This window comes from Capricornis sumatraensis, chromosome 11 (assembly GCF_032405125.1).
Source record: "Capricornis sumatraensis isolate serow.1 chromosome 11, serow.2, whole genome shotgun sequence".
NCBI lineage: Eukaryota > Metazoa > Chordata > Mammalia > Artiodactyla > Bovidae > Capricornis > Capricornis sumatraensis.
In genome coordinates this window covers 79,247,176-79,260,383 of record NC_091079.1, presented here as the reverse complement: position 1 = coordinate 79,260,383, position 13,208 = coordinate 79,247,176, and positions in this window count along the sequence as shown.

Genomic DNA, 13,208 nt, shown 5'->3' with positions numbered 1-13,208 from the left:
CTTGGCACCAACACCTTCATTTTCCCAGCACCTCTAGACACCAAGGGTTCAAAAGCAATGATAAAGTACCTCATGATCACCATCACAAGGGCTTTGGGAGAACTGGCCAAGAAATCACCAAGCTGTCTGCCTGTGCCGACTTAACCTTTGACATAAGAACACAGTCTCTGAATGTTTGTCTCCACTCACACAGTCCGTGAAGCCTCCTCAACGGTCTCTAACATCCATGCCCGAATGAATAGAAGTTCACACATCCACCTTTGGTGTGTGAAATGTGTGTTGAGAAGCAGTGTGTAAGAGGGAACAAAAACAATTTGTGACACTCAAATTCTTTGTATGATGTGACTTAAGTCACTGAGTCTCTCTGGCAATCAGTTCTTTACCTGGAAAAGGGGAGGACGTGGCAACCCACTCCCATATTTATGGGCTTCCCTGATGCCTCAGATGGTAAAGAATCCGCCTGCCATGTGGGAGACCTGGATTCAATCCCTGGTCGGACGTGACTGAGTGACTTTCACAAGGACTTTGAGTTAGACATTCTTCCATCATTAAATCTACACTTTGACTATTTTATAAGCTCCTTCAAGAAAGAGATCATACCTTTTTTCTCCCCTGTTTTATATACTCAATGCCCAAAACAATGCTGTACACAAAGATGCTTCATAAATATCTGCCAAGTTAATGACTATTTAGTCCTGCTATTTTGAGACACAAGTTTAGGCATTATAGTAAACAGAAAAAGCATGGCCCTGTCCTCATGAAACTTTCATTCTAATAAAGAAGACACACATTGGGTGAAAAATTACAAAGAAGATACCTTTCCCAGGGCAAAAATGCTATGGGAGTATACAGCAGTGTTTCAACCAGTTGAGAGAGTCAAGGAAGGCTAGTATCTATAAAAATGGACAGGAGTTAAACACAAGGTAATAGTGGCAATGGGGGATGGGAGCTGGCTGAATATTCCAGGCAGAGAACAGCAGCTAAGAAATCTGAGAGAAGGAACTGCAGCTCTACCATGTTGATTACACAGTGTGGCTAAAGCAAAAGTGAGTTCATAAGACGTGCATACGAGTGAACAAACGAATAAATGGAGTGAATGCAGATTCCTACAGCTGAAGCTATTTCTGGACCACTGAGAGTTTTGTTGAGAATAACCTAAATTTGATGTGAGAACTGTTTGTAAATCCTCTATTTGCGTGCATGTATGCTTAGTCATTTCCTTCTCCATTTCCTTCTCCGAAAGGAAATGGCAACTCACTCCAGTGTTCTTTCCTGGAGAATCCCAGGGATGGAGGAGCCTGGTGGGCTGCTGAGTTGGACATGACTGAAGCGACTTAGCAGCAGCAGCAGCATGCTTAGTCATGTCCGACTCTTTGCAACCCCATGGACTGTAGCCTGCCAGGTTCCTCTGTCCATGGAGTTGTCCAGGCAAGCATACTGGAGTGGGTTGCCATTTCCTACCCTGGAATCCTCTAATTGTATTTAAAATAGTTCTCAGAATGCACAGTCCCAATCCCATTCAGTTGTTAAACATTTGAATATAAGGAACCATAGCCTATAGTTCTGTACACAGCATAGGACCTAGCTCAGCACTAAGCGATTACAGGTCTCAGATACTCAGCCTTAACAGTGAATATCCCTTTCTGATATTCTTGGAAAGATTGCTGTTATCAATATGGATAATTCCTGAGTCCTTAAGTTTCTGTTAATAGTTTGCATATGGTTGAATCAGAAAGACTAAACCTGTCCTGTTCTTAATGCCTGAGCACCAGCTCTCTGTAATTGTGCTTTTGGAGTAAGGTGTCATTTTGTTCAGTATGCCTCCTTTTCTGATTCATCCACAGAGTTCCCAAGAGATCTGCCATTTCCTAACTAATCCCATTCTCCTGGTTTCAACTGATGGTGGTATAGAGGGTGCAGCCTCCTAAAATGGGTCAGCCTATACCCTTGCTTGTGAAGATTTCTTATTTTTGTCTTGTTTTGCCTTGACACCAAAGAGGCAGCTCATCTCCCATGACAGAAATTTCATGGAAAAAAAAGACCAAGAGCTATCAGTGGCTATGTTTTCTGTTATATGATGGAAATTGCATTGATAGAAAGTCAGCAAAGCTAAGTGGAGGCATGAATTGAAGAGAGTCCTGCAGGTTCCATGTTCCTGGTTCCATTATGATTGAAGACTGGCTGCATCTTTGCTGTTCTCAGAAAGCCCATCCATTCTAGCTGTTGACTAGTTGGGTGTCTGCTATTTGAAGTCACTCGTCCTAATTAATACATTTGGCCAAGGACAAGGCTGATGGAATCGTAGAATCTTGAAGGAGTCTTCGAGAACAATCTCATAGCATTAAGAAAAACCCTAAGAAGTGGCCATCCAACCTCTGCTTGGCAAGTTGCTGAAGAGAAAAACTCGGCAAAGCAACCCATTCCACAGTCTCTGACAGTTAGACTCTCTCTCCTAAACACCTAGCCTAAATCTCTCTTTGGGAATTTTACACTTCCTAGGCTCACTGGTAGTGAGTTCGAGCTCCTACTGCTCATCACACGACAGGCCAATAAATAGACAAGTTGTTGGGCAAGGATTAGCGACTTTATTCAAAAACCAGTTAACTGAGAAGGTGGTGGACTTGTTTTCTGAAGAACCATCTTCCTGAGTTAGAACTCAGGTTTCTTTTCTAGTAAAAGGGGAGAGAGTAAAGTCAAACACTTCCTAGTTCCCATCAACCTTCAAAGGGGATGTGTTGATTTCTTCCCGCCTGCAGTCATCCACAGGTGGGAGGATGTTTCCTGAGAGCTAAACAAATGTTCTCTAGCTTAACGTTCATTACTTGAGAGGCAAGGTTCCTAGAGTTGGGCCATTATGTATAATTTAAACTTATAGGCAGTGTCCTTTTATCAATTAACTTGTAACAGAATACAAAATTTCTCTCCTATCACAACTCCTCACTGTCAGTGTTTACTCCACCATCTGGTGGGAAAAGGACAAATACTGCTATGGCTACTTGCAGAGGTAACGAATATTCCTTAAAATCTTTAGCAGTCCTCTCTTTAATACAGCTATCTGAACCTCATGAAACCCCTTAGTACTTTTTTGTCTAATTTGTAATTGAACTTAGAGGTTTTGATTCCAGTTCACAATACATATTCTAAATTCCTGTGCTATTTATATTTGAGCAAAATTAAATTGGTTGACCCTTCTCCAGCTACAGTGATATCACTCCAGTTGCATAGGCAGACCTGTTGGTGGCAGGCTCATAAACAGAGATTAGTATAGTGCCCAAAGTTTTAGCATAATTGGTAATTGCTAGGGGAGAATCCCAGGGACGGGGGAGCCTGGTGGGCTGCCATCTCTGGGGTCGCACAGAGTCGGACACGACTGAAGCGACTTAGCAGCAGCAGCAGCAGCATCAGCAGGTCTTTTAAATCATCTATAGATTCTCTCGCCTGGGCAGACACCTGGAATGACCAACCATTCACCATTTCAAAGAGGCTTAATTTAAGCCTGCTTCTGGGAACCACCCAGAAGGCACTGATCTATAGCAGGGCAACTGGCAAGGCCTTCAGTTCAGTTCAGTCGCACAGTCATGTCCAACTCTTTGCAAGCCCATGGACTGCAGCACGCGAGGCTTCCCTGTCCTTCACCAACTCCTGGACGGAGCGTACTCAAACTCATGTCCATCTTATCTCAAATTAGTATTCATCCTCTCAGTTTTTCCTGTTGATTGTGGTCTCCAGGATATATAATTCCTATACCTTAATCCAAATCAGGGGAGAATTGCCTTTAAAAGGGCTTCAACTAATTAAAAGATACTGCTTTTTAAAACTGATGACTTAAAACTGCCACACACAAAATAGTCCACAAAACATTTTCCGTTTTCTGACAGTTTTACAGTCCATTGTTGTCATTAACCAGTCCTTTACTATGAAACTTAAATGACCAGTTGAGACCAACAGTTCTGAGACTGTTCTTCCAGCACTGATTGAGCCTGGGGTGGCAGGTATAGTATTTATTTAGCCTTCTGAACTTTCCAGGCAGATTTGCTGCCCTTGCCAGCTCTACCCACACTCCTGTCCACTGCTTAAATGACACCCACAGCCACCATCCGCCTCATGTCACCACCAGCAAAGTGGTCCAAGAAGAAGAGGGTAGTCAGAGAAGTTCTCAGCACACATGGGCTTGCTAGGAACCATATCAATGATGGCAGCATCACCAGATTTCAAGAATTTGGTGCCATCTTCCAGCCTTTTCCCAGGATGATGATCAATCTTCTACTTCAGTTGAGCAAACTTGCAGCTGATTCCCCACTGTCGTTTACCTGGGGCTCTGGGTGTGGGGAAATGGACAGCCCAAGTCCAAGGGAGGCCCAGGGCCTCTTCATTCATCAAGTGTTCCTCTCTTTCTATGAGGTTTCTATGAGGTTCTGTCTTTTCTGTCTTTCTTATGTTTCAGCCTAGGGCAATTTGTTTGCTAATGTTCTTTCTCCTTACAGTAAGCACATTGTTCCTTCCCCAGTCATGGCTTACCTCTCTTCAGGTTACTCTCCTTCAGGAAATTCCAATGCCACTGCCAAAAACAAATGTTTCATTTGCATCATCTTTCTTCTGTTGTTGTTCCCGATTGAACACTTTAAGGGCAACGTCTCCCAATTAAGAATGGTTCGTTCCAAATGTATCATCTAGTGTTTGCAGCATTCTCCTGATATTTGAGACACTTTGCCCCAAGTTAAAAAGAAAAAGTCAACTTTACCATTATAATGTTTTCAGGGGCTTCGGGATCTACATTAGTATGATGTCTGTAGGCCTGATACATCATTTACAAAAATTCAGAGAAGTCTTCATTTGCTTGGCTAAATTTCTTGACTTTTGTTTAAACTCTTTTGCTTTCCTTCCCCTGCCTTGCAAAGATGTACTAATAAATAGTACTCCAGGAGGGTACTACTGATGGTGCAGACGGTAAAGAATCTGCCTGCAATGCAGGACACCCAGGTTTGATCCCTGGGTCAAGAAGATCCCCTGGAAAAGGGAGTGGCAGCCTATTCCAGTACTCTTGCCTAGAGAATCCCAAGGACAGAGGATCTGGGCAGGCTACAGTCCATGGGGTCACAAAGAGTCTGGCATGACTGAGTGACTAACACTTTCACTTTTCAAGGGCATTCTTTCCTCACTGAGGTCCCAATTTGTTTCAGATGTGAGTACTGCCCAGTGGGCTTCAGGTGTAAAAGATCCTCTCCCTAAAGGAAGGTGGTGATCTTTCCAGGTAAAGGAGTCTGAGAAAGCTAGCTGTCTGGCCATGTGCATTCAGCCCCCTCTGAGACAGCAGCAGTGAAAGTTGCCCTGCTCTGGAAGTGGCTCCTGACTCAAAGTGAGCGCCATGTCCTATCTTAGATGGTATCGCCATACCAGAATAAGTCCCTGCACCCCAGAAACAAACCCAGGATTTTCTAATTGGTCCCCAGAAGGAGGGGAAGTCCTGAGCCCCAGTGTCAGCATCTGGGCCTAGAAAAGAATGAAAAATGGAAGAAGGGACGTATAGATGGGCCTAACGGCCAGAGCAGCTGGGCAGGGTAACTCAGCCAGAGTTGAGGTCTGAAGAAGCATATCTTCACCGTCATTCCTTCGCTTTTCTTATTTTCCCTGAAGTTCTTATTTTCCCACAGGTGCTTGCACATAAAGGATTTTATCATTCTTCCCTACTTCTTCATAAAATAGCTACAGAGTCATCAAAAGCCACTGTAAAGCCATAAAGAGTAACTGATCATCTCTAGCCATTAGCAGGATGCTTTTTTCATCCCAACCAAGATTACAGTACCATTGAAAAGAAATTTGGTAACTGTTGTGATGTACAAAATCCAACAGAATTACTAGTCAAAAAATGGGCCAAAGAACTAAATAGACATTTCTCCAAAGAAGAAATAAAGATGGCTAACAAACACATGAAAAGATGCTCAACATCACTCATTATCAGAGAAATCCAAATCAAAACTACGAGGTACCATTTCATGCAAGTCAGAATGGCTGCAATCCAAAAGTCTACAAACAATAAATGCTGGAGAGGGTGTGGAGAAAAGGGAACCCTCTTACCCGGTTGGTGGGAATGCAAACTAGTACAGCCACTATGGAGAACAGTGTGGAGATTCCTTAAAAAACTGCAAATAGAATTGCCTTATGACCCAGCAATCCCGCTGCTGGGCATACACACCGAGGAAACCAGAATTGAAAGAGACACATGTACCCCAATGTTCATCACAGCACTGTTTATAATAGCCAGGACATGGAAGCAACCTAGATGTCCATCAGCAGATGAATGGATAAGAAAGCTGTGGTACATATACACAATGGAGTATTACTCAGCCATTAAAAAGAATACATTTGAATTAGTTCTAATGAGGTGGACGAAACTGGAACCAATTACACAGAGTGAAGTAAGCCAGAAAGAAAAACACCAATACAGTATACTAATGCATATATATGGAATTTAGAAAGATGGTAACGATAACCCCGTATGCAAGATAGCAAAAGAGACACAGATGTATAGAACAGCCTTGGATTCTGTGGGAGAGGGCGAGGGTGGGATGATTTGGGAGAATGGCATTGAAATGTGTATAATATCAGATAAGAAACTAATCGCCAGTCCAGGTTCGATGCAGGATGCTTGGGGCTGGTGCACTGGGATGATCCAGAGGAATGGTATGAGGAGGGGGGTGGGAGGGGGGTTTAGGATGGGGAACATGTGTACACCCGTGGTGGATTCAGGTTGATGTATGGCAAAACCAATACAATATTGTAAAGTAATTAGCCTCCAATTAAAATAAATAAATTTATATTAAAAATAAAATAAAATTATGAATGATACCATTTACCAGGATAGACCAGAATTTTAGGAGTTATAATTTCTAGAATGTGTACATTAATAATGCTTACCCATATGATACAATCTAAGAAGTTTTATCACCACTTACCTGACAATGCTTCCCACTGAATTTAACATACTAAAAAAGCCTAAGTAATGTTCCTCTCTCTGAGAGAGAAAAGAAATAATTTGAGGTGTTCCAGGGGCCCTTTCAGTTCAGTTCAGTTCAGTTCAGTCGCTCAGTCGTGTCCGACTCTTTGCGACTCCATGAATTGCAGCACGCCAGGCCTCCCTGTCCATCACCATCTCCCGGAGTTCACTCAGACTCACATCCATCGAGTCCACAATGCCATCCAGCCATCTCATCCTCAGTCGTCCCCTTCTCCTCCTGCCCCCAATCCCTCCCAGCATCAGAGTCTTTTCCAATGAGTCAGCTCTTCTCATGAGGTGGCCAAAGTACTGGAGTTTCAGCTTTAGCATCATTCCTTCCAAAGAAATCCCAGGGCTCATCTCCTTCAGAATGGACTGGTTGGATCTCCTTGCAGTCCAAGGGACCCTCAAGAGTCTTCTCCAACACCACAGTTCAAAAGCATCAATTCTTCGGTGCTCAGCCTTCTTCACAGTCCAACTCTCACATCCATACATGACCACAGGAAACTCTATAGCCTTGACTAGACGTACCTTAGATGGCAAAGTAATGTCTCTGCTTTTGAATATGCTATCTAGGTTGGTCATAACTTTTCTTCCAAGGGGTAAGCATCTTTTAATTTCATGGCTGCAGTCACCATCTGCAGTGATTTTGGAGCCCCCCAAAATAAAGTCTGACTCTGTTTCCACTGATTTCTCATCTATTTCTCATGAAGTGATGGGACCGGATGCCATGATCTTCATTTTCTGAATGTTGAGCTTTAAGCCAACTTTTTCACTCTCCACTTTCACTTTCATCAAGAGGCTTTTTACCTCCTCTTCACTTTCTGCCATAAGGGTGGTATCATCTGCATATCTGAGGTTATTGATATTTCTCCTGGCAATCTTGATTCTAGCTTGTGTTTCTTCCAGTCCAGCGTTTCTCATGATGTACTCTGCATATAAGTTAAATAAGCAGGGTGACAATATACAGCCTTGACGTACTCCTTTTCCTAGTTGGAACCAGTCTGTTGTTCAAAACCTCAAAGTTAGCTAGAGGTCAAATAAACTTTATTTATAATTTAATTTTGGGGAAGATTGTAAAAATATCAAAGGTTTTAACCAATGATAATAAAAGATCTCAATGACAAATGTAGATAAATTAAAGAAACTCACAATTACCAAAAGTAGTTCAGTATTTTAAGAAGACTTTGTCCTTTTAGAGAACCAGATTCAGGAGGAGCTTCAATCAAAATGGTGGAGAAGGACATGGAAGCTACCTCCCTCCTACAAATACATCAAAAATAATCTACAAATGGAACAGTTCTCACAGAGCACCTACAGAACATTAGCAGAAGACCTCAAACATCTGAAAGGACAAGAAAGATCCCACAGAACTGGGTAGGAAAAAAGGGATTAAAAAAAAGAGGAAGTGAGATAGGACCTGTGCCCCTGGGAGGAAGCTGAAAAAGCAAAATGTCCCTGCTCCCTGGGAAGCCCCTTCACTGGCAGGGAGCTCAGTCGGGACAGAGAAGGAGGCTTCAGAGGCTCAGAGGAGAGTGCAATGATTGGTTTGTGGCAGGCAGAACAGAGGGTGACCTGCATAGACAGCTGGTCATGCCACTGCCCTTGGCATCCCAGCCTGAGATACATATTTGCTGGGGTGAGTGGAGGCTGGAACTGGGGGTTTACAGGACAGACCTGTGGGGAGCACTGGGGTTGGTGGCACAGAGACAGCCTGAAGGAGCTGGAGTGTGGTATGGCCACGACCGGGAGTGTTCGTGGAAGAAGCCCAGGTCCACCATAAAAGCAAAGCGCCATTGTGAAGTGGTGAGTGAAGGGAGGGGCAGGAGCCCCCCAGCAGCCTCTTTCTCTACCTGCCAGCCTCCGTGGCCTCCAGAAGGATGCACCCCAGGCACGACCTGCACCAGTGCCCCTGTTCCAGCCACCACCCGGGCAGGCCCCAGATGCTAGCAGGCTGTCCATGCACAGAGGTGGGGCTGGAATCACACCTGAGCCCCAAGGCCAGGTGACTTAGGAAGTAGGACTGAAATCTCTCCCCACGACTGCATGAGCCGTTATCTCACACTTTTGCCACTGGCTTTGTAAATTCAGTGTCTGCAGGACATCCGAATGGACAACAGGCACTGCCACAGCTGGGATAAAACTGGTTGCTGGGGGCCACATTGGGGCTGGGCCAGGCTTGGGTTTAAACTGCCTCCGTAGCTCCCACAGAAGGTCAAAGTACATGACTACTGCGGTCCTGAAACTGGACTTCAGTGCATCTGTACTGGTGGCCTCATGAAAACAATGCCTGAGGGACACCAGGGCCAATTGCCGGCATTCCTAAGGTAGAGGTAGGGCTGAGGGCGGTGTATCTTTGTGAGCCCATACAGTGATCAAAGGTGACACAACAGCGCACCCACTGCTGAACAGCTCGGCAGAGGCCTACTCAGGGGCTGCTTTCTCAGTGGGAGCATTCCACTCCTACCTGCCTATCACTACAGAGCTCAGAAACACAACTCAAAAACGAATCTTAAGAGACTACTTACTGCAAGCAACTATATGTCAATAAAGTGGACAGTCTCGAGGAAAGGGACAAATTCTTAGAAAGTTACAATCTCCCAAGACTGAACCAAGAAGAAATAGAAAATAGGAACAGATCAAGCACAAGTACTGAAATTGAAACTGTGATTTTTAAACTCCCAACAAACAGAAGTCCCCAGGACCAGAAGACTTCACAGGCAAATTCTATCAAACATTTAGAGAAGAGTTAACAACCAAACTTCAAACTATTTCATAAATTTGCAGAGGAAGGAACACTCCCAAACTCATTCTATGAAGCCACCATCACTCTGATACCAAAACCAGAAAAAAAAAGAAAGAAAATTACAGCCCAATATCATTGATGAACATAGACGCAAAAAATCCTCAACACAATATAGCAAACCAAATCCAACATTCCATTAAAAGGATCATACACCATGATCAAGTGGAATTTATCCCAAGGATGCAAGGATTTTTCAGTATCTACAAATCAATCAGTATAGCACACCATATTGACAAATTGAAGAATAAACCCAAATGGTCATCTCAATAGATGCAGAAAAAACTTTTGACAAAATTCAAAACCCATTTATGATAAAAAAAAAAAACCTCTCCAGAAAGCAAGCATAGAGGTAACATACCTCAATATAATAAAGGCCATATATGGCAAACCCACAGCAAACATCATACTCAACAGTGAAAAACTAAAAGCATTTCCTCTAAAATCAGGAATAAGGACTTTCCAGGTGGTTCAGTGGTTAAGACTCCATGTTTCCAGTGCAAGGGGCATGGGTTTGATCTTTGGTCAGGAAGTTCCACAAGCCATATGGGGAGGCCAAAAATTAAATAAAATCAGAAAAGGGACAGAAATGCCCACTCTTGCCATTTCGATTCAATATAGTCAGCCACAGCAATCAGAAAAGAAAAAGAAATAAAAGAAATCCAAATTGGAAAAGAAGTAAAACTGTCACTGTAGATGATATGATGCTATACTGAGACAGTCCTAATGAAGGTACCAGAAAACTACTAGATCTCATCAGTGCATTTGGTAAAGTTGCAGGATGCAAAATTAATATACAGAAATTTATTGCATTTCTATATGCTAATAATGAAAGAAAGAGAAATTAAGGGAAAATTCTCACTTACTATTGCATTAAAAATAATAAAATACCTAGGAATAAACCTACCTAGATAGGCAAAAGACCCATACTCCAGAAACTATAAGATGCTGATGAAAAAATTGAAGAACACAGAAATAAGTGGAAAGAAAGATATATCAAGTTCTTAGATTGGAAGAATTAATATTTTCCAAATGACTATACTACCCAAGCCAATCTACAAATTCAATGCAATCCCTATCAAATTACCAATAGCATTTTTCACAGAACTAGAACAAAAAGAACTTAACTTTTTTAAAAAATGTATATATATTTTTAAAACCTTAAAATCTGTATGGAAACACGAAAGACCCCTAATAAACAAAGCAATCTTGAGGAAGAAAAATGAAGCAGGAGGAATCAGGTTCCCTAACTTTGGAATATACTAAAAGCTTCAGCCATCAAAACAGTATGGTATTGGCACAAAGATAGAAATCTAGATCAATGGAACAGTGTAGAAAGTCCTGTGATAAACCCACACACCTATAATCAATTAATCTATGACAAAAGAGGCAAGAATATACAGTGGAGAAAAGACAGTCTCTTCAATAAGTAATACTGGGAAAACTTAACAGCTACACACAGAAGAATTAAATTAGAACATTCTCTAATATCATAAACAAAAATAAACTCAAAATGGATTAAAGACCTAAATGTAAGACTGGATACTCTAAAACTCTTAAGAGGAAAACATAAGCAGAACACCCTTTGACATAAATCGGAGCAATATTTCTTTGGACCTAGTTTCTGGAGTAAAGTAAATAAACACAAAAATAAACAAACAGGACCTAATTAAAATTTTTGCACAAAAGAAATCATAAAAGAGGAAAAGATAACTCATAGTGGGAAAAAAATGTTTTCAAATGATGCAAACAAGGAATTAATATCCAAAATATACAAACATCTCATCCAACTCAGTGCCAAAAGAAAAAAGAAACCAAAAAACCCAATTTAAAAAAAAAAAAGGGCAGAAAATCTAAACAGACATTTCTCCAAAGACACAAACAGATGGTCAAAAGCACATTAAAAAAGTGATCAACATTGTTAAGTATTAGAGAAATGCAAACCCAAACCACAATGAGGCATCACCTCACACCAGTCAAATGGCCATCATCAAAGAGTCTACAAACAATAAATGCTGGAGATGGTGTGGAGAGAAGGGAACCCTCCTACACTGTTGCTGGGAATGTAAATTGGAGCAGCCACTAAGGAGAACAGTATGAAGTTTCCTTTAAAAACTAAAAATAGAGCTACCATATGATCCAGCAGTCGTACTCCTGAGCACATATCCAGAAAAAAAAAAAATCATAATTCAAGGTGAATACATGCATCCCAATGTTCACTGCAGCACTGTTTACAATGGCCAGGACACAGAAGCAACCTCAATGTCCATCGACAGAGGAGTGGATAGAGACGATATGGCACACACATACAGTGAAATACCACTCAGACATAAAAAATGAAATAATGCCATTTCAGCAACAGGCACCTGGAGATTATCATGCAAAATCCACAGAGAAAGGCAAATATCATATGACACCACTTACATGTGGAATCTTACAAATGATACAAATGAACGTATTTATAAAACAGAAACAGACTCAGACTTTAAATACAAACTTTGGTTACCAAAGGGGAAAGGTGAGGGAAAGGGATAAATTAGGAGCTTGGGATTAACATTTTCACACTACTGTATATAAAATAGATAATCAACAAGGACCTATTGCATAGCACAAGGAATTCTCAATACTCTGTAGTAACCTAAATGGGACAAGAATCTGAAAAAGAAGAGATACAGGTCTAACTGAATCACTTTGCTGTACATCTGAAACGCAACATTGTAAATCAACTCCATTACAATATAAAATTTAAAAAACCTTTCAAGCTAACTGCAATTAATGCCAAGGCAGTGAAAACTAAGCAACCAACCAAGCAAAAACATCCCAACCATACAAAGAGTAGAGTCCAAAGTGCTGCAATGAAGAACAAAAAAATTCATCTATTCATAGATGCATAGATCAGAAGTTGTAATACAGGTATCCTTTATACTTCTCCACCTTCTTTTCTAAATCCACGTATTTTGACTCTTGAAAAAAATGTCACTGTAGATTTTTATTGATGCAGATCATTTATTCCAAGCCCTTAAGACTGTCTCCTAGAAAGTACCAAAATTTGAGCGTTGGGGAAGTATGATATAAACTAGTAGTAAATATAAAAACTTGAGTTGATTGCCCCAAGCGTTTTGCTACAAAATGAGTTTATAAATTGCATTAGGTTCTTCCCCATATTTTTCTTTTATGCATATGTGTACTTGACAGGGGTTTCCCAGGTAGCTCAGCAGTAAAAAATCCACCTGCAATGCAGGAGATACAGGCTCGATCCCTAAGGCGAGATGATCCCCTGGAGAAGGAAATGGCAGCCCACTCCAATATTCCTGCCAGGAGAATCCCCATGGACAGAGAAGCCTGGCAGGCCACGGTCCAGGGGGTCACAGAAGTGCTGGACATGACTGAGCGACTGAGCATGCGTACTTG